The following is a 20,455-nucleotide window of genomic DNA, read 5'->3' as shown; positions in this document are numbered from 1 at the left end:
TCCCGAACGCGATAATCCTTTCAAGAAGGCGGTAGTCCTTACAAGACAGCGATAGACTTTTGAAAACCGATGCTGGATCCAGGCCTAAATCTAGGTGGGAGAAATAGTTCTTAGTTCTATCTCGAAATATTTGACAGCCTACATGTATGTTTTTTTAAAGGAAGTATTTTTTTTTAAAACGTTAAAGCATTAGTATGTCGGCTTTATAAAACGTACTGAGACCAAATTATGAATTAGGAATTTGTTTAGGCGAAAATTAATTGCAGCCGTTTCGATCGTGAAAAGTGCTATTTGTTCTAGACAGTCATAAGGCATGTAATAACAAGTGTGGTGGTCTCTTTTGAACACTCACTCGAAAGACACAGCAGACCATATTATTATCCGTTTCGGCTATTAAAAGGTCATAAAGTAGACTTAGTGTCTCCAATGTTTGAATACATTTGGCGCAGATTTTGTTTTTAAACTACGCGAGGCTGCAGACCAAGATGGAGGGCTATTTATGTAAGATGAGAGTGATTTAGCCAAGTCAATCATGAATGATAAGGGTAAGTGACTTATCGATTTCAAACAAGAAGTCAGCCCTTGATAGGATAACAGCGGAACTGGGGGTTTCAAAGTGAAAATTTGTGGTCACCAGAGCAGACAATGTATAGAGTTAAAATTACCAAGACATTTAATGTAAATGATTCACCAAGACCTTTAATTTAAATGATTCACCAAGACCTTTAATTTAAATGATTCACCTAAAGGTGGCGCGTCTTGGTCCCTTCCATTTTACGATTTCAATTATCTTATTTAAAAAAAAAAAATAGCCGTTGCACCTAAACTTTTCAAGCCGCATTTAATGATGAAATAATATTTTTCATATCTCTTCTAATTTTCGAGATCTGAGTGTGACAGACGGACATTTTGCACAAACCTAATAGCGGCTTTTTTCCCCTTACGGGGGCCGCTAAAAAAAAAATAAATCTTTTTTTAATTTCATTAAGTTTATGTCAGTTAGTCAATTGTGTGATGTTCTACAGGAAATGAAAACTATAGAACTAGAAGAATGGTGGATATAGCGATAAGGTGAACTGGAAATGGACTGCGCTACAGAAAAAGAGAGAATGTGGGGGGAGGGGGGGAGCTAATGACAGAGTGCAACCAAGAGCCAATTTCATCAGCCCTGACTGAACACTGTCTCTCCACCCCAGCCCACACCACCCACTTCCAGATTTAGTTGGAGACAAAAGAGTAATCGCATATCACGTTCAAGGTTGTTTTTTTTTTTTGGGGGGGGGGGAGTGAAATAGACTGGACTGGTAGGCCTAAAGAGAAAGAAAGGGAGCGACCCCCCCCCCTCCTCCCGGCCTTATCGTTCAGACACATTTTAATATTACTGTTTCTGACCCGCTACCCGCTCTGTGATTTATCCTGACCAGAACTCCTGATCGATATACAATTTATCTATGTCTCCTTCCATGTCCAGAACTCTTTGCATTCTGCGGTTCCAGTGGTGGCCAGTCAATTCTTGGACTAGCGTCTCGGCCAGGACATTTTTTTTCCCCCTTTCTATTTCGGCCGCTGAGGGTGAACCACTGAACAATGTTGGACATTTGGTGCTGCTACAAGAAAGTTAGGAGTGAGAAAGAGAGAGAGAGAGAAATAAAGAGAGATAAAGAGAGGGATGGAAAGTGAGAAATATTGAGAAAGAGGTGATTGGGGGGGGGGGGGGAGAGGGTCAGACACAAAATAAAAAAATGCTGCTCCGCATAAAAGGAACAGACATTTCGGTTTGTAATATGCAAATTTTGTTACCTATAAACGTTTGCGTCTGAAACTATTAATAAATTCACATTGATTTGTAGTTTATTGCAAAAGCACACAATAGGTATCAGGCTGGACTAATCGATTAGCTTGAATTGTTTCAATCAAGCATTAAACTGTATTGAAATACTTAAGCATTTTAAAAATATATTATACAGTGACGTTAAACACCAAAATATGCTACGGTGTGGCGAAAAGTGAATATTCTAAATATCCAGACTTTCCACTAGAATGTTCCTCTGAACTGTCTAGGTGTACATTACATAAACAGTACAAACAATAATACTAATAATAAGATTATCATCAATCTAGTCTAATTGTAGTTTGTTACAATGTTTGTTTGTTTTACATGTTTCGGATGTTCCTTCTGAGTTGAAGATGCTTACTTCTTAGTCCAAACCTCCCGCAGGACGACGGGGGATGGGAGCGGGAAGGATTTTAAGCCGGGACCATCGATAAATCCAAACGACAGTCCAACGCGCAAACCGCACGACCAGGGAGCCAATGAAACAAACGGTGCATACATTTAGGCCTAAGTACTAGCACTCTAGTAGAAGTTAAATCTGATGACCTAATATTCAGTGGCATGCTGGGAGATCCTTGTTTTAGGTGAAGAGATAATAGATACGAAGTTAAACAAAAAAAACTTCGAGTAGAAATCAATAAGAGATTTAGCCAAATTTATTAGCATGCAATATAACTTAATTTCAATAATAAATTGACTAAAGTGAACTGAACATGAAGCTTGAAACTTCATTGACAGACTCCGATTGTCTTTCCTTGCATTTATACCATCTCTAAAAATTAGCTTCTGTTATAGACTTGAAAGAACCAGATTATTTTACTGAAAAGATGTGTTGTTTTTTTCTAATTGCTATTTTTAGTTTTATTGGAAATTTACTGTTGTTACATGAAATGCAAAGTCGCTCTTTATTGTTTTGACAATTAAAACAACATCGATATTTATTAGGATGTGCCACTGATTCATCATATATTAGTGAATGTATGCCAGGGGCGTGGTCTAATCAAGTTTGATAATCAGTGGAGACAAGCGTCTTCAGAAAGGGAAAAGACAAAGGTCGCGACACCTACACACACACATACACAAAACATGCTTAAGAGTTTTATCCTTACACGAGTGACAGGTGGCGAGAACTATCTTCCCATGACTGCTCAGTTCTGTCGGTGACTATAATGAGGCCCGACACTTAAGAAACTGCTCACGATGTATTTAAAGTCAAAAAAAGTAATTGTTCAAATCGTGCAGTCTGCCCGTGGGAACAAAACCTGGATGAAGCGAGGTCACACGACCGCGTGTTTATAAAATGCACTCACAACCACCCTTGTCCGATGTCCTTACACCTTTTTCTATAATAGTCGGACACTGGATATAAAAGATTCAGGAGTGTTTAAGGACTGAGCAAAAATTGTGAACCGCGGGCCCCGTCAAATCATTTGAGACTGTTTTCTGATACAAAATTCAGAAAAATGGTCGAAGTTCTTTTTACTTTTTATATATTTTTTTAAATCTTTGAAACAGCCTTTGAAAAAATGTTTAGAATTATATTAAAAGTAAAAATGTATTTCATTTGCTTTCAGCTGACTTTGTTTTAATTACAGTTTGGAAGGAAGAGATTCTGTGTCTATACTGTCAATTTTGTAGATCAATTATACCGCGCTTTTTTTCCTCAAAATTTACGATCTTTTCAGTTGGCAGACTAAAAGTTTTAAATTCGCACTCCCATGAGCTCAGGAAATCAGATCCTTCACTATATTCAAGGAATACGTCTGCAATATATTGTGATGTTGCTAGTTCAGGCTGTCTTGAAGTCAACCAATTACTCTGCAATCGTTTGGGTGTAATTGTTCGGGTGTATTACGTGTAGTTGACCAACAACACAAACAAGAACTGGCACATCGATTGTAACAGGTGAAGAGATGTAGTCAAACGATGATGAACAATTGTACATATATTTATTATGATAAAAGGCCACAGTAGAAGTCTCTGTCACTAAACACGTCGTTACCCTGGAGTGTTCTAACGCTAACTGATTTTCCGGTCTCTAACCCAACATATCCCAAACGTCACTAGTCCCGTTCAATATGCGTCTACTATGGTGCGTCGCTAAATAACTAAAATAACTAACCTATATAAATAAGGTGTCTAACAGATTCCTCCCCCCCTTGAAAAAAAAATATGTCAATATTTTTCCACTACTGTCAAGTCTTACAAGGGCATTTTCAATTTAAGGGGAAGACCACAAACATAAAATCTTGACATCTTCATCTTGACATCTTCATCTTGACAGTTCCTCATATTCATGTCAATGTTCATAACAGTTCATAACATTCCAGAATCATCCTCCTTAGTACACAGTTCATCATAGAGGAAAATGTGGCATCCTATGGGCATGTCCTACACATCTCAAATGTTCTTCATTGGCAGTAATCTGATAAAATACAATATTTCAAAAAACAATTACAGACTTTATTTACACATTCAATAAATTTTTTCTTACCACCCTTTTATGCGCTTTTGTCCATTTTTCTTTTATACTCACCCTTTTCCATAGAACTAACTTTCGTCAATGATATATGAAATGATTCACACACAAAAAAAATATCCATACTTACTTTTAAATGCTTAACATCAAATTTACTTATCTCCCTTTTTCATAACATATAAATGGTGTCAATATATTAATATATATTACATACTCAATATAATCATAATTTATTTACAAAATTATTTCACTTCAATGTCATTCTAGACAATAGATCAGCTACAATATTCACAGATCCACTAATAGCTTTCACTTCAAATTTATACTCCTGTAGTGCTAAGAACCATCTATAAACACGACTGTTTTTCATGCTCTTTTGCTGTATATACTGAATAGGTTTATGATCAGTTAATAAAATAAATTTCCTTCCTATTAAATAGCTCTCTAGCTTAGTAATTACCCATATTACAGCTAAGGCTTCTCTTTCAATGACACTATATTTTTTCTCTGCCTCTGACAATTTTCTGCTTACATATAATATAGGATGTAAGTTATCATAGTTCTGCATTAAACAACCACCAATAGCATTACCAGATGCATCAGTTGTGACATAAAATATTTTGTCTTTATCAGGTAGTCTTAATATTAATTCATGACTAAAAACATCTTTAATTCTGTCAATAGCTTTCACACATTCCTCATTGCAAACTACTTTTTGAGGTTTTCCTTTTTTAAGTAAGTCATTTAATGGATTCACTATTTCTGCTAAGTTCTTTATAAACTTTCTGTAATAATTTACTATTCCCAATATGCTTTTAATTTGTCTTTTTGTTGTAGGTATTTCAATATTAAGTACTTTCTTTATGTTATCTTCAATAGGGCTAATCATGTTGTTATTTATTTTATGTCCTAAGAAAATTATTTCCTCCAATCCTATTTCTACTTTTTCTGCTTGAATTGTAAGTCCACTTTCTTTTATTATTTTGAACACTTCTTTTACATCTATCAAATGTTCCTCCCAACTATTATTAAAAATACATATGTCATCCAAATAGCAAATAACATTTTCTTTGTTTCCAATTATCATGTTCATCATTCTATTAAATGTGGCAGGTGCATTTACTAATCCAAAACTCATATAATTCCATTGAAAAATACCATATGGTGTTACAAATGCTGTGTAAGGTTTTGCATTTTCTGTTAAAGGTATTTGCCAATAACCTTTAGTTAAATCTAATTTAGTAAAAAATTTTGCTCCATTTAATTTATGTAAAATATCCTCTATATTTGGCATTGGATATGGGTCAAATTCTGTGATGTTGTTAAGTTTCCTATAATCAATACATAACCTTATATCTCCATTCTTCTTTTTGGCTATCACAATTGGTGAAGCATAAGGAGATGTTGATGGCTCAATTATACCTGATTCTAGTAAATTGTCTATTTCTTTCTTTACTTTGTCTTGTAAATGTAGCGGTATTCTATATGGCTTAAGCTTGATAGGTTTTGGGTCTGTTACTTTAATGTCATGTTTAATAATATTAGTTTTTCCTGGTATGCTGGAAAAAATTTCTTTGTATTCCTGTATTATTTTAGTTATATCTTTTGACTTTTCCTTAGTTAAATTATTAAGATTAATCTTTTGCCAAGTTTGATTCTCTTTTGTTTCTATTACAGGTATTTCCTTAATATCATTTTCATTATGATTTTCATTTGTTATTATCATCAAGCATTCTTCTCTTTCTGAAAATTTATTTTCTATTTCCTCCTGAATGTTTTGTATCAACTCATCTTCTCTATCATGATACAGTTTCAAATTATTTATGTGATATGTTTTAGTTTTCCCATTTATTTCAATTTGATAATTCACATCATTAATTTGTTTTATCACCTTAAATGGACCTTTCCATTGTTTACCAATTTTATTTTTCAGGTCATTTATCAATATTAATACATTGTTTCCTACTTCTAGTGTTTTCAATTGTCTTTTCTTATTTAGATTCTCATGAGCACTTTGTTTGTACTTCTTATTGTTGTTATATGCTTGAGTCCATATTTCTTTCAATTCTGTTGTGATTGTTGTTTCACTGTCATTATTTAATTTATTCTCATTATCTATTAGATTTTCTTTAAAAACATCTAATTCATCTCTGGGTTTTCTTCCATGTATTATTTCATATGGTGAAAATTGTGTTGCTTCATGGATATTGTTTCTATGAGCAAATAGTACATAGTTAATGTAATGATCCCACTTGTTCTGATTATTCTGAATTATCTTTGTTAGTGATCTTTTTAATGATCCACCATATCGTTCACATAAACCGTTACTCTTTGAAGAGTATATGTGTTGTATATTGTATTGTTTAGTCCATTTCTTAAATTGTTCTGACTTAAACTGAGATCCCTGATCACTCAATATAATTTTAGGTATACCATGTCTTGTAATTACTTTTTGAGTTATGGCATTAATGATATTTTCTGCACTTGTATTTGATAATGGGATTGCCTCTGGGTATCTACTAAACATGTCTATTACTGTTAGAATGTATTTGTTATTATTTTCAGTTTGAATTAAAGGACCTATTAAATCAATAGATACTTTCTGAAATGGTTCTGTAGGTTCATCCATTTCTTGAATAGGTGCTTTATTCACTAGGCTTTTGTTAGATCTCTTTTGACATATGTCACATGAGTTTATGTATTTGTTGATTGTTGCTTTCATTTTGGGCCAAAATACTTGTTTTGACAAATTCCTATAACATTTCTTTACTCCCCTATGTGCTGCTAAATTATTATCATGTGTCATGATTAAAACATCTTTCCAATATTTCTGTGGTAAGACAAGTTGTTTTATTTTCTTGTTATCATTACTTGTTTGTCTAAATAATATTTTATTCTCTATACAAAATTTCTCCATTGGATTATTATTGTTTTTATCTAATATTCTTGAATAAATTTTCCCAATAATATTGTCATTCATTTGTTCTAATGCAAATGTGGGTGTTGTTTCTTTTTCACTTTGAGATATTTGTGTTTCAAGACTATTTTGTGTTTCATTTTCTATCTCTCTTTCCTTAACATCTGTATTTTCTATTTGTATTACATTATTGGTTTCTTTTTCTTTATCATTACTTATTACATTTATTGTATTTTCCTGTTTCTTACTTTGTTTATCCATTGATCTTGTTATTATCATACTTGTTATATTTTGTGTTTCTATGTTTTCATGATTTTGTCTTATGTTTTTGTATTTGTTTTGCCAGTCTTCTAATTCTTTTCTTGAACATTCTTTAACTCCTTTTATGTTTCCTACTAACATATCATATCTCATTTCTGGTATTGCAATGCCATCACAATAACCAGTGAAAAATGGGGTTTCAATGTACACCCTTATAGCTTTAAATTCCCTTACGGTGCCATCTGCTAATTCTACTTTCCTAGTAAACCCTTTATACCAATGAGGTTTGACAAATTTAGTTTTTACTGCCAAGGTGTTACAACCTGAATCCCTGATTAATTCCACTGGAATTCTATCTACAAACCCTGGGTACACTGCAAAATTGTTCCTATTTCCTTCCATGAAATATACCCTATCTGTACCTTTATTTTTGTATTCCCTACTGTAACTCCTATTTCTATAATTTCCCCTGTCATTCCTATCTCTACTCCTATATCTACTGTTATTTTGTTCATTGTATCTATTTCTACTTCCAGACCTGCTATTCCCTCTTCTACAGTTAGCTGCTATATGACCTTTTCCTTGACATTTAAAACAGGTTATTTCACTATATTTTCTATTTCCACTATTTGATCTGTTTCTATTTCTACTTCTATCAACATTTTCTTTGGTGTATCCTATTAAATCTACTTTGCTCTTATCCCTATCAGAAAATGGTTTATTTGGATAGGCATTTTTGTATACTCTCATTATCTCTGTTATTTCATCTATAGTTTTGGGGTTTCTTTCTCTAATAAAAGATTGTAATTGAGGATCACATTTATTTACAAAGTTGTCCACTAGAATAAAATTTTTTAATCCTTCATAAGAGTTTGTCACTTTTTCTAATTTTACCCACTTATTGAAAAAATCCTTTTCCATATTAATGGTAGTTTGGGGATCTATTTCTAATGATGGTATATTGTCAAAGTATTTCTTTCTAAAAGTTGTAGCATTATGACCATATGCATTCAATAATTCTCTTTTTAAAACCTGATAGCTATCATCAATATGATGGTCATGATTTTGACATATTGTTAGAGCTTGACCATGAACAAAGTCTATCAGTATTTCAGACCATTCTTCTTCAGGCATATTAAATGTAGACATTTTTGCCTCATATCTTTTCAGAAAATCACCAATGTCATCCTTCTGTTCATCAAAACTTTGTATCTTTCTCTTTAGCCATGTCTGCGAATTAGGGTTGTCTCTTTGAGTGGTATAATTATTTGAGTTATTTGTGTTATTTCCTTGTTCAGCTTGAGTTCTGGCTTGTGCTGCATCCAATCTCATCTTCTCCATTTTAGCTTCATGTTCTCTAATTTTTTCTCTTTCTTTGTCTTGCCTTTCTTGGTCCTCTTTTTGCCTCTCATATTCTTCCTTTCTGATCCTTTCTTGTCTATCTACTTCTTCCCTCACCACCTGCTGTACATAAGCTGCTAAGTCCTTTCCTTTTAACTCCATGGCCTTTCCATCCTGCATAGCTGTTTCCTTAACCTCCTTAAGGTCCACATATGATGATGTAGCCATTGTGTTTTATATTTTATATATATTTTTACTTAGCCTATATTGGTTATGGCTATACTTTAAACTTATTTTATATTTTTACACACTTTTATACAAGTTTTAAATGTTATGTCTCTATCTATAGATTTAGTAAATGAGTAAATCTAGTCTGAGTTATTATGGTTATATTCAAATCTGTATATTAGGTCTAGTATCACACAAATTTAAATCTAGTATATTATAGTATGTATAATAATACAATTTAGATCTATAGTTATCAAGGGCACTATGACTTTTAGATCTAGTATGAATAACTATGATCAATTTAAAAATTTGGTATGACTGAAGTCCCAGTGAAGTGTCTAGAGTAAATTCAAAGACTGTCTAGAGTCTAGATCTAGAGTAAATTATGGTTCTATTTAACCATATAAAACAGATACGTTCATAAAATGTCAAATATATCTTCAACAAGATATATATATATCTAGAATGTACTACCTTCATTCATCTTCCAATTAATAATATTTCAAATTAGAGTCTAGATAATCAAATTGTACCAAAGAGATGTACAACAATTTGCAGATCTAAATTTAGCCAGACGATAGTGTTTGACTACATAGCCAGTTTCGGCATTATTCTCATGGCAAAATCATAATTGATTTTAACCGCTCAAACTAAAATTATTTTAGTCTGATTCACAGTAAAAGAATCCTACCCGCACTTTCTATCATTAAGTGAAAAAAAAAAATACAGATCTAATTAAATTAATAAAAATAAATAATTTAAAATAATATAAACAAATGAAATAATTAAATGAGACTATCACTATGGGTTGGGATATGACAATATGGCACACAATGATAACGTCACGAAGTAACCAGGCAACAACGGATATGACGTTTACACAAACAAAACAAATTACAACCCTAAACGTATAATATAGCTTTTCATCTAAATTACGTCTTCTACCCCGACGGGTTTTAAGGCGCACCACCTGATTTTACTCAGGCTAACGTACCAAATTTAGACAAAATCTATTTCTAAGGGCAATCTAAACATATACTAATAAGAAAAATGGCACTTAGCTTTTGATAAGAAAGATCCCTTTGTTCGGACTCCCGAATATGCTAGATCACAACAAATTCCACTGCCTCTCTTCCAGTTCTGACTCTGTTCTCCGGTGCTACCAGTATCCCACGTAATGCCACAGATGTCCTGATATGCCACAGCAAAATGTTTCAGTCCCTTCGACGACTGTTGATGACCGTATGTGTAGTTCCGACGACTTTGTGTACACAGTTACTGACGAATAGGTTAACGGTTCTTCTGGCGATGACTTGACTTGTGTAGACGACTACTGACAAATAACAGTCTCTTGACGGCAACTTGATCTGGACGACTGACGAATAACGAATTTCTTGACGATGACTTGATCTGGGCTGACGAGTAACGGTTTTCTTGACGATGACTTGATCTGGGCTGACGAATAACGGCTTTCTTGACGATGACTTGATCTGGGCTGACGAATAACGACTTTCTTGACGATGACTTGATCTGGGCTGACGAATAACGGTTCTCTAAAATAGTTCACTGCTTCTGCTGCTACTCTGGTAGTACGACGAAGTTTGCTGTTGTACTCTGCTTCATTAGACCAAACTGTCCAATGTAGACTAGGTGAAACCAAGGTCACCTCCGACGACGTTCCGTTAGACGATTAACGGTTTTCAACGAAATTAAGTGGATGTAGCTGTTTCCACAACTGCAATATCAACAAGTCTAGATATCGTCTAGACCAACGAATACTAAATATATCAATATTCAGTAATGATACATACAACTTTACTAACCTTCCAAAGGTTAAACACAGTGACCGTTATAAACGTGGCAAGCAACCGGTTCAATGAGCAAACTGCTCCACAAGAATCTCTCCAAGGGTAAGACGACAGAGCGATTTCGATTTAGTTAGCTACCAAACTTGTAGTACTCACAATACTTCTGACAGCGGGCAAACTGTCCTTCTCGAAACTGACGAGGTAAAACTTGATACTCGACGTGGCTCCTATGACGAAGAAAAAAATATGTCCAACAGGTTCACTAACGATCTCTCACCCGTTATGAACGAACGGTTTCTCTGGTTGTAGGTCGATTCAGCATATGAAGATCAGGCTTTGATACTATACTGGTTAAGTAGACCAGACGTTACGATGATTACTGTCCTGACGAAGGTCACCCTGAGTTAACGGCTCGTTGAACGTACGATCAAGAAAATGTAGATCTAGAACAAAGTCACTCTGCGATACTGCTGTGTTCAGCCGTACTCCGATGAAATCTTATATCTTCGAGTGCACGACCCTCACCTGAGTAAACGTTCTGCTTCGAGGTCCGGTTCGATGTTCGGCTTCATCAGGGGTCCGGCTTCGAGGTTCGGGGTCGCCACTGTGATGTTGCTAGTTCAGGCTGTCTTGAAGTCAACCAATTACTCTGCAATCGTTTGGGTGTAATTGTTCGGGTGTATTACGTGTAGTTGACCAACAACACAAACAAGAACTGGCACATCGATTGTAACAGGTGAAGAGATGTAGTCAAACGATGATGAACAATTGTACATATATTTATTATGATAAAAGGCCACAGTAGAAGTCTCTGTCACTAAACACGTCGTTACCCTGGAGTGTTCTAACGCTAACTGATTTTCCGGTCTCTAACCCAACATATCCCAAACGTCACTAGTCCCGTTCAATATGCGTCTACTATGGTGCGTCGCTAAATAACTAAAATAACTAACCTATATAAATAAGGTGTCTAACAATATCCACACATTTAACTCCAAACTTTCGCAAAATAATCTAAAAATGGTAACGTCGATTTTCTTGGTCAGTTTGTTTGACGTGTTAAATACATTCATTTCCCAAACCCAAACAATAACTAATCAAGTCCTGTCCTTCATTTCGGCCCTCGTTTGGCACTCCAGAGATAACGAACTCGTTTCTGGACTACTCGTCCTCTTGTTATTATTGGCCAGAAATCATGGGTCAGTTTAAAGAAACTAACAACGGCGCGTGACAATTTCTCGGGGGGAAAGGAATTAGTTTGACCTCCCGAAGATGTTTAGATGACCGATGGCTAATTGGTTAATGGAGAGGTACATTTTCGTAATAAGAAATTATTTACTTCCATCACAGCTAATATCAACTAGGCTGATAACGTCTTGATGTTAAATGAACATTTTTAAATAATGCATTTTTTTTCTTTGATTTGAGAATATTTGTTTTGTATGTTTATAAGACTGCTAAATATTAAAATTCTCACATTCAAATTTAACCTTATACCAGTGGTTCTCAAAACGTTTTCCTTAACGGAACACTTCGTAAATTCTGAGTATCTAGCAGAACACTTTGTTTATTTGAGATTAATTAACTAGGTGGCCTAGTAATTAATTATCTCACTAGCTCGTGGAGCACCTATACAGGCCTCGCGGAACACTAGGGCTCCGCGGAACAAAGTTTGGGAAACACTGGCTTATGCAATGGTTACTAAGGGTACTAAGGAGCGTGGTGCAATGGTAAATCTCTTGCCTTTCGTACCGAGTACTTTCGTACTATGTACACCGACTTAATTAAATACCAGAAACAAAAGTCTATTAAAAAAATATACTCTAAACCCTCCAATGGATTTTTTTTTCATTCCTGTTTTTCTATGTAAATAGGTTAAGACCAAAAAAAAAAAAAACTTTTGCTGACGCAGAGAGTTTGAGAAGCATTGACATCTACTATGTCCTATATAGACCAATACTAGGACCAGAAATCTCTCTCAATGACGTATCAGTGTCTTACTCTGACCACTAAGCCACGTCCAGTAGAGCAATGATAGCCCACATGTACACTATAAGGACCCATATCATCATGGCTATAGGCTACTACATTACTTCTTCCAATTTCCTTCCATCGAGTCTCGTCAAAGCGAAACCGGAAACGGTGTTTCTTTTGTGTGGGGTCCAGTTTCAATAACTCGCCAGACAAGTGGACCTCGGGGGTAGCGACATACACCTACATCCGGGCACCATCTTAACTTTTTTTTTTCTCTTTCTGTTCCTCAATTTCTAAGAGGATGCTTACCATACCCCCCCCCCCCCCAAGTGTCCCATCGATTGTATTCACTCGGGCGAGTTCCCCCCCCCCCGCCTCGCTTTTTGAAAGCGGAGTCTAGATCTCGGGCTGGGATAACATTGGCAAGGCTTGGGAAGACGCTGTTTACCTAACTTTTACTGTGATCAAATTAAGGATATCACTTCTCTCCTCTACAATAACAAATATTTCATCTTCATACTCTCTCCGCGAGATGGCGGGAACAGAGCAGAAGATGAATGCGGTCAGGCGGCCATGTTGATATTATTTCATATTCCGCCTGAAAAGACGCGTGAGAAATGAAAAACTAAAAAAAAAAATAATACATGCAAATATTGAGCTGTTAATAGATCTCTATTTAAGTTGGTTATATAGAATCGAGTTAATTTTCTGACTACCGAGAAAATATACACTCACAGAAAAGCCGGATTCTTTTGCTAGTACTATTTTTCTTAGTATTTTAACGAGGTTTTTTTTTCCCTATATATCTTGTTTTTAGTTCCAGTGAAAATTGTCTAGGTTTATTTTTAACTTCTTTTCATCTGTTTATCTAAGGAGTCGCCCAGTGGTGAGTGTTTGATGATGGGGAATCATTGCGGATTTGTTTTGATCTCTTATCCCTGCGGGAATGGAAAGGTTTTGTCTTGTGCTATCTGTCCCCTTACAACATTGCCACTCTTCGGGTTGATACCATCTCCATAATACTCCGCGGATGGTAATCTTGGCGCCCTAAGGAGAGACAAGCCCACCTTCTAATAGAAAAAGATAAAAAAAAAGCAGCGCCCCTGCGGGAAAAATCCGTGCGTACACATACTGTTATGGGTCAATTTTCATAGGCGTAACGTTACTCACCGCATAGAAGGGAAGGTTCAGACGATGGCTTAATATGCTGAGTTCTGTTGCTCTGTTGAACTTAGCGTGGGCACATCTCGACGAACTTGGTTGAATGGGAGCCTTTAAAATTAACACATAATATATTTCAGTCAGAGACGCGCTAATCTACCCCCCCCCCCATTTTTTTTTTACAGATTTTTTTGTCACGAGAGGAAAGGTGTGAAACCCAATGTTAATGGACCTCTTTTTTTTTTATTTCCCCCCCCCCAGCCCCCCCCCCCCCCCAAAAAAAAATAAATTAATCAAGTGCTAGATAGTATATGTATGGTTAGCAAACTCACATTTCTCGACATAGCATTGAGTTTGTCTTCTAACAGAGATAACATACATTTCAGACATGCATTTAAACAGACAATTAACAATAAGTTTAAAAACATGACGAACTGAGTGCAGGACGGCGACAGACACTCTGATAAAAGAGAAAAAAAAAAGGTCTATCACGTAGATCAAAAGAGCCCCCATCCCCAACGCGCAAACACTTTTATCACTCAACTTCTTGTCTTAAAGAATTACGGGCACGACGTGGCCTAAATTGTGCCGATGTGCCTAAACTCAAAACTCTTGTCTAGCGATGTTTTCTGTTGCTCCATTTTGTATAGCTCTAGGTTTCATCAGTTGCTTTATGGTCTATTTTTGACTGCATTCATTTGACCCGTTTGTTATATTTCATTCTCCTTGACTGTTTTTTAAGTCCGAAATTTTTTTTATTTTTGTTTATGTGTTTATGTTATAAACAAGAAAAAACATTTTAAAAAATTACATTAAAAAAAAAACAATACTTCTATTATGGAACTTTTAAGTTTAGAAAATCCTATAAACTATAGTAATTTCAATGTTTGTTTTTTTAAAACTCAAACCGTGTACAGGTCTCTGGTATCTTTTAATCTTCGTTTTCTTCGATTTCTTAACCATTGGTGTCAGACAGTGGTACTGCAGTGTCGATAATTAGTATTTATTATTGTGAGAAATCACGTGTCAATAGTCAACGCAGAAGTATGAACTTATTCCCAATTTGTATTTAAATATAAATATATGTATGTCTCCCCCCCCCCCCTCCCCAGCCCCGTCCTTGCTCGAAAGTTCTAGATCTGACTTAAAATTGTAAACATAACTCTTTGAAAACTAGTTTCTTTTGTAACAATAGAGCTCTAGAGTTGTAATGGTATGTCCTTTAAGTCCGTCGTGATGTGTATGTATGGCATGTCGCATTGTTTGTTGCCGTGGGAACATTGAGCACTTACAAGTGATCACCCCCCCCCTTTCCAAAAAAAAAAAACAACCAACTACCTATCTATTGACACAGAATCGTCAAGAAATCTATTTCTTTCCTCGGTAAATAGATACATCCATTGTATCTCTTGATCTGGGATTAGTGTAAGCTCTCGCATGACGCTCGTAGATGAGAAAAAGACAAAGAGGGAAGGAAATAAAGGGAGACAAACAAAACGAGGCTAAGCAGAGGGTGAAATTAAAAAAATAGAAGAGTAAAACTATATCTTCGAAGTCTTGGAGGAAGTCAAGACAAATGTCAGGGAGCCTAGGTAGGTAAGACTTGGACACCCCCCCCCCCCATCTCCACAACACAAATCTACCTTACACTATAAGATGAACTCAAAGTGAAGAAAAAAGAAGAAACGCGGTTCTCTAGACGGTCTGGACGCCTTACAGCCACGGTTCTCAATTCCTTGTTCTATAGCATTCTGCTTTCTACGAGGGTCCTAAAACGTATAAAACTACATCCACTTGAGTACAATGAACTATTGAGACTGGATGATTTGACCAAGTCTGTTGCTGTTGGTTTAAGGGGTGGTTATAAATGACTTCTGTTACTACACGGTCCCACAATTTGAGAGTCACTGTTGTACAAAAAGGTTAACCTTCAAGGTTAGGTGTAAACCTTAGGTGGAGCAGCCAGCGAGGGGTGGAGTTGGAGGATGAGGGCGTGAATATCGCACCCCCGCCCTTCCCCTTTTAATACCCTCCTTTATTTTCATGCTTTCTTTCTCTCTATCCTGAACTGAAGTCTTTTTTTTTTTTTTTTGGTCTCCCCCTAATGTATTCCGGTCCGTATTTTGTAAGTTTATGTTCGATATAAGCCAGCCGGACTTATGGCAAGTTGAGGTAGTGGGAAGGGGGGGGGGGTGAAGAACCGAGCTAGTTGTTTTTTTCTTTGACAGAAGTTTGGGGGGGGGGGGTAGGTTGAAGAGGTTTTAAAGGAGGGTATATTTAATAAGGCTGCCCGTGACCTTAGTTTCGTTAAACTGTACATTTATCTTGGTAAGTAGCAAAAGGTTGTACGAGGGCTTGTCTGTGCCCTGTAAGAGGGACACTTGTCTGCTGCTTTTGGGGACCATGTGGGTAGGGCATATAAAAAAGTGTGTGGGGGGGGGGGAAGTTAAGGGAGGTAACAAAAAAAATGTAAAAAAAAGATGATTAAACCTACTTGATCTTTTTACCCCCCCCCCCTCTCTCTCTCTCTCCCTCTCTCTCTCTCGTATAACTTACTACTTACCGAGTAGGTTGTAGTATACTACTACAATAAAGCCCCCCGCCCCTTTTCCCTTCTCTCCCCATTTTGTTTTAGTGCTTGTACAGAAAGTTTCGAAGCCCTGGCTGGTGTGTCTCAGTTGAAAATCCCCTCGACCTGGAGTTCATGTTGTCTTGCTTGTATTCACAACGAGTGCCTGTGTTTTACATTTCACGAGTCTTTTAGTGCATTGTTTCGAATCCACATTTAATTTTTTTTTTAATTTGGATATACAACCAACGGTGGATCAAACACAGTTTCACTTCAGTGCTATAGTGTGACATGGACTAAAGTGTTTCTTTTGGGATAGGAGACAGAATCTTTGATAAAATAATGTACTTTTTTTCCCCGTAAATTATCGTGATGTAGCCATAGTTTTTAAACCAAATAAATTGTTAAGTATCGAATAGTTCAATTTTTTAAAAAAATTACTTGATATGATTACATTGTAAATAAAATCCTGAAGACATGTGATATTCTTTGCTATCCAGAGCTACCAACAAATGTAATTTTCTTAGTAAGTATTCACATACACCTAAACTATAAACTATAACAATACGCATTACAAGGGAAGTAATTTAACTATATGACTTTTGCGTACCAACTTCTGTTCCAGCGGTTCTTAACCTTTTTAGCTCGGCGACCCTTTAATACGATTCCCCACTAGGCGGCGACCCCCAACCGTAAAAGTTATAAAATATATTCGTTCATACCTTTAACTTTTACCTATCCCTCGGTGTGTTGGACCGTTGGGGCACCATGCAAGATTCGTCAACCGTCTTTCTCAACTCCTCCATTCCGTTCATAGGCCAATGAAAATTTCATTTTGCTAGTATTATATAATTGTAATTAAAATGTAGGCGGACTTCCATGATGTATTTTCTTATAAACTGAACATAGCCAAAGCTTGATATAAGTCAGTGCATTTATGGTAAAAAAAAATTTGTGCTTAAATTTAAAAAAAACAAGTTTATGACTTTCATTCATCTACTTTTCTAGTGCATGTTTATTATGTCAATGCAAACTTAAGTGACAATTTGAAAAGTAGGGCGGGGCATGGAAAACGTACATTCGATAATACAGTCAACTGCATTGCTACAAAAATAGTGGTGCGACAGTTTTTGACAACACTCCAACGTCAGTATGAAGATTGAAAATATACCAGTAATTACCAATGGAAAAATATGTCTACCTTCACACATTGATGTTACACTGGCTAAAGGTGCCTTCTGTATCGTCTGGTAGTATGTCAGTGTTCTTAACATGTCTCCCGCACTTTTTTGTTTGATTAAATTGACGCTTCAGATCATTACACGATTGTCTAGTACGTCAGAGTGACGTCCCTTTATCTTATTTATAACAATGTAAATGTCTACCATCTATGGTACAAACGTGTTTGTTACGTCACATATTAGAAACGACAAAAACGTGCCATGAAAAATAGACGAAAATCCAACATTTCCGAAAGTCATAGGCGACCCCAGACAAATGTTCATTCTACCCCCAAAGGGGGCGCGAACCACAGGTTGAGAACCCCCTGTTCTAGATGTAGCAATTTCTTTCAAAGGAATATATTGTAATACATCGAATAATGTCAGTATTTACCAATCAGTTCAGTGGCATATGCTACTATTATAGTTAAAGAAAATGAAATAATTACGAATCCATACTACGCCATCTTGTATTACGTGAATTCAGGTTCACCTCAAGTAAATTATGACGTGTTGTACATTTAATTGCAACAAAACGTAGTCAGACCAGGGGCGTGACCGGTGGTTAAGAACTAGAAATTTCGTGAAAATACTCAATCTCAAAAAAAAAATGTTTTGTTAGTTGTATGTAGAAAAACAATCAATGACAAACAAAAAACAAAGTACAAATACAAAACTCCCTGAGCCTCTTGGTGATTTATTTGATACTGTGTTTACGTTGCCCTGTCACAAGTGGGCAGCTAATTGGTACCTGGCTACGAATAATTAAGTCTGGCCTTTTGAAGTCTGGCTGCGTCAGTAAGAATATGTTATGACAGATGGGAGGGGGACAACGTCTAACGTTTGACTGGGCTTGATGATCGTGAACTAGGAAGTGGGGGCCTGGGAGGAGAGGTTTTTTTTTTTTTATTGTTTAAAAAAGTATCTTTTTTTTTTCTACTTACATACATCTTAGACTCGTACACCCAACTTAAACTCTGATATACATCTTAGACTCGTACACCCAACTTAAACTCTGATAAACATCTTAGACTCGTACACCCAACTTAAACTCTGATATACATCTTAGACACGTACACCCAACTTAAACTCTGATATACATCTTAGACTCGTACACCCAACTTAAACTCTGATATACATTTCAGACTCGTACACCCAACTTAAACTCTGATATACATCTTAGACTCGTACACCCAACTTAAATATGATATTCATCTTAAACTCTGACATTCATCTTAAACTCTGACATTCATCTTAAACTCTGACGTTCATTTTAAACTCTGACATTCATCTTAAACTCTGACATTCATCTTCAACTCTGACATTCATCTTCAACTCTGACATTCATCTTAAACTCTTTTCTCGATTCAGTTCTTCCTCCGCCCTCACGTTTTTTTGACCTCGTATTACTTTATTTTTCTCACTTGTTTCCCTTCACATGTTAACTGCCCCTAACGAAGTCCAGCTAAGCACCAGGCCTAGCAGACCTTACCTGCAATTTTATATATTCTATTAGCTGACAAGTTGTCGCAGTGGGAAATGCTCTGGTCTGACACGTTTTTTGTTTTCGGCCTAAAGAAAAAAACAAACTTCATAAGTAATGAAAGGCAGTCTTGTGACCCGCTGACCAGAAATGTCCAGACATCGTGTCGTGGTCATCAATCTGGAATAATGCATCCTCTGTCATCTAATGTTGAGATGGACATTTTAGTGTTGGGGTGAAATGGAGATATGAGAGGTCTGACCTTTTTTTTTTATAAACTGTTTCTTGTTTTTCTTTTTCGAGATATACTCTGAAACAGTTGACCTTATCTTGTAGACTTGTTTTTCAGACATACTACTTTACATCTGAAGGTCGTAACAATGACACTGGTGTTTTGTTTTTTTCAAATTATAGATTTCTACTATTCGAAAAGAAAAACAAAATCTGAACCTTCAAAAGTTTTTCGACATTTGAAAGGTGAAGTTTATGCCAATAATAAGAACGCTTGTTTCTATTGCATTAGGCCTTACTTCCGGAAGTCGATGGTTTAGAAAGTGAACTAGAAATTGGAATTAAAGCCTCGAGAGGTCTAGGGTTCGAATCTGGGTGAAGGAATTAGAACTTGGGGATAACTCTAATGGGTACCTGATAAGCGTTGGGGAAGTAGAAAGGTTTGTCGTTGTGTAGGCCACCTGATGCCAGAGTTTACTGTCTGCTATAGAAACAGATGAGTTTTACGTCGTATGCTCGCATGGATTGCAAGGTCTGAAAGGGGAACTTTAAATATAGCACATTAACAAAGAATACGTCGGATGGAATATATCATAGAGGCGAAATTGTTTTAGGTTATATGCGATCCATTAATTTTTATGTAAGTATTTATAGCATGTACATACATATTCATGATTTGTTAAGAAACAGCCGATATTAGTTTTTTGCGCCTTAAATGAGACTTTCTTTTTCCTTTCTGATTTGCTTGCACTATTCTGTTGGTTTTATTTTCGTAATTAAATTGCACAGTGAGATGTTATGCTCATAAAGGGATTGTCTAAAACACAGTTTTAAAATAAATTAAAAACAAAAACATTAGGCACTCAAGAGTTTTCGCCCTCTGGCGAAACTTCGAAAATGTCGAAATGTTTCAATTGCCTCCCTTTAAGTGATTTCCATGATGCTATTT

The 20,455-nt window shown here is 35.9% G+C and overlaps 1 protein-coding gene and 1 long non-coding RNA gene across 2 annotated transcripts in view; one reads left to right on the top strand and one right to left on the bottom strand.

Moving 5' to 3' along the window:
* LOC106062824 (E3 ubiquitin-protein ligase PDZRN3-like) overlaps nt 1-20,455 on the top strand; it is a 211,580-nt gene that overhangs the window by 39,104 nt on the left and 152,021 nt on the right. The gene's annotated exons all lie outside the window — the stretch shown is intronic.
* LOC129925672 (uncharacterized) lies at nt 3,767-11,839 on the bottom strand. The gene is made up of 2 exons (XR_008777365.1): nt 9,535-11,839; nt 3,767-4,259 (listed from the first exon to the last, which is right to left on the bottom strand). It is a non-coding gene; the product is annotated as an uncharacterized LOC129925672 (long non-coding RNA).

The sequence above is a fragment of the Biomphalaria glabrata genome, chromosome 4, assembly GCF_947242115.1.
Source record: "Biomphalaria glabrata chromosome 4, xgBioGlab47.1, whole genome shotgun sequence".
In the NCBI taxonomy this organism is placed as follows: Eukaryota; Metazoa; Mollusca; class Gastropoda; family Planorbidae; genus Biomphalaria; species Biomphalaria glabrata.
This window is presented reverse-complemented; position numbering and strand designations above follow the sequence as displayed.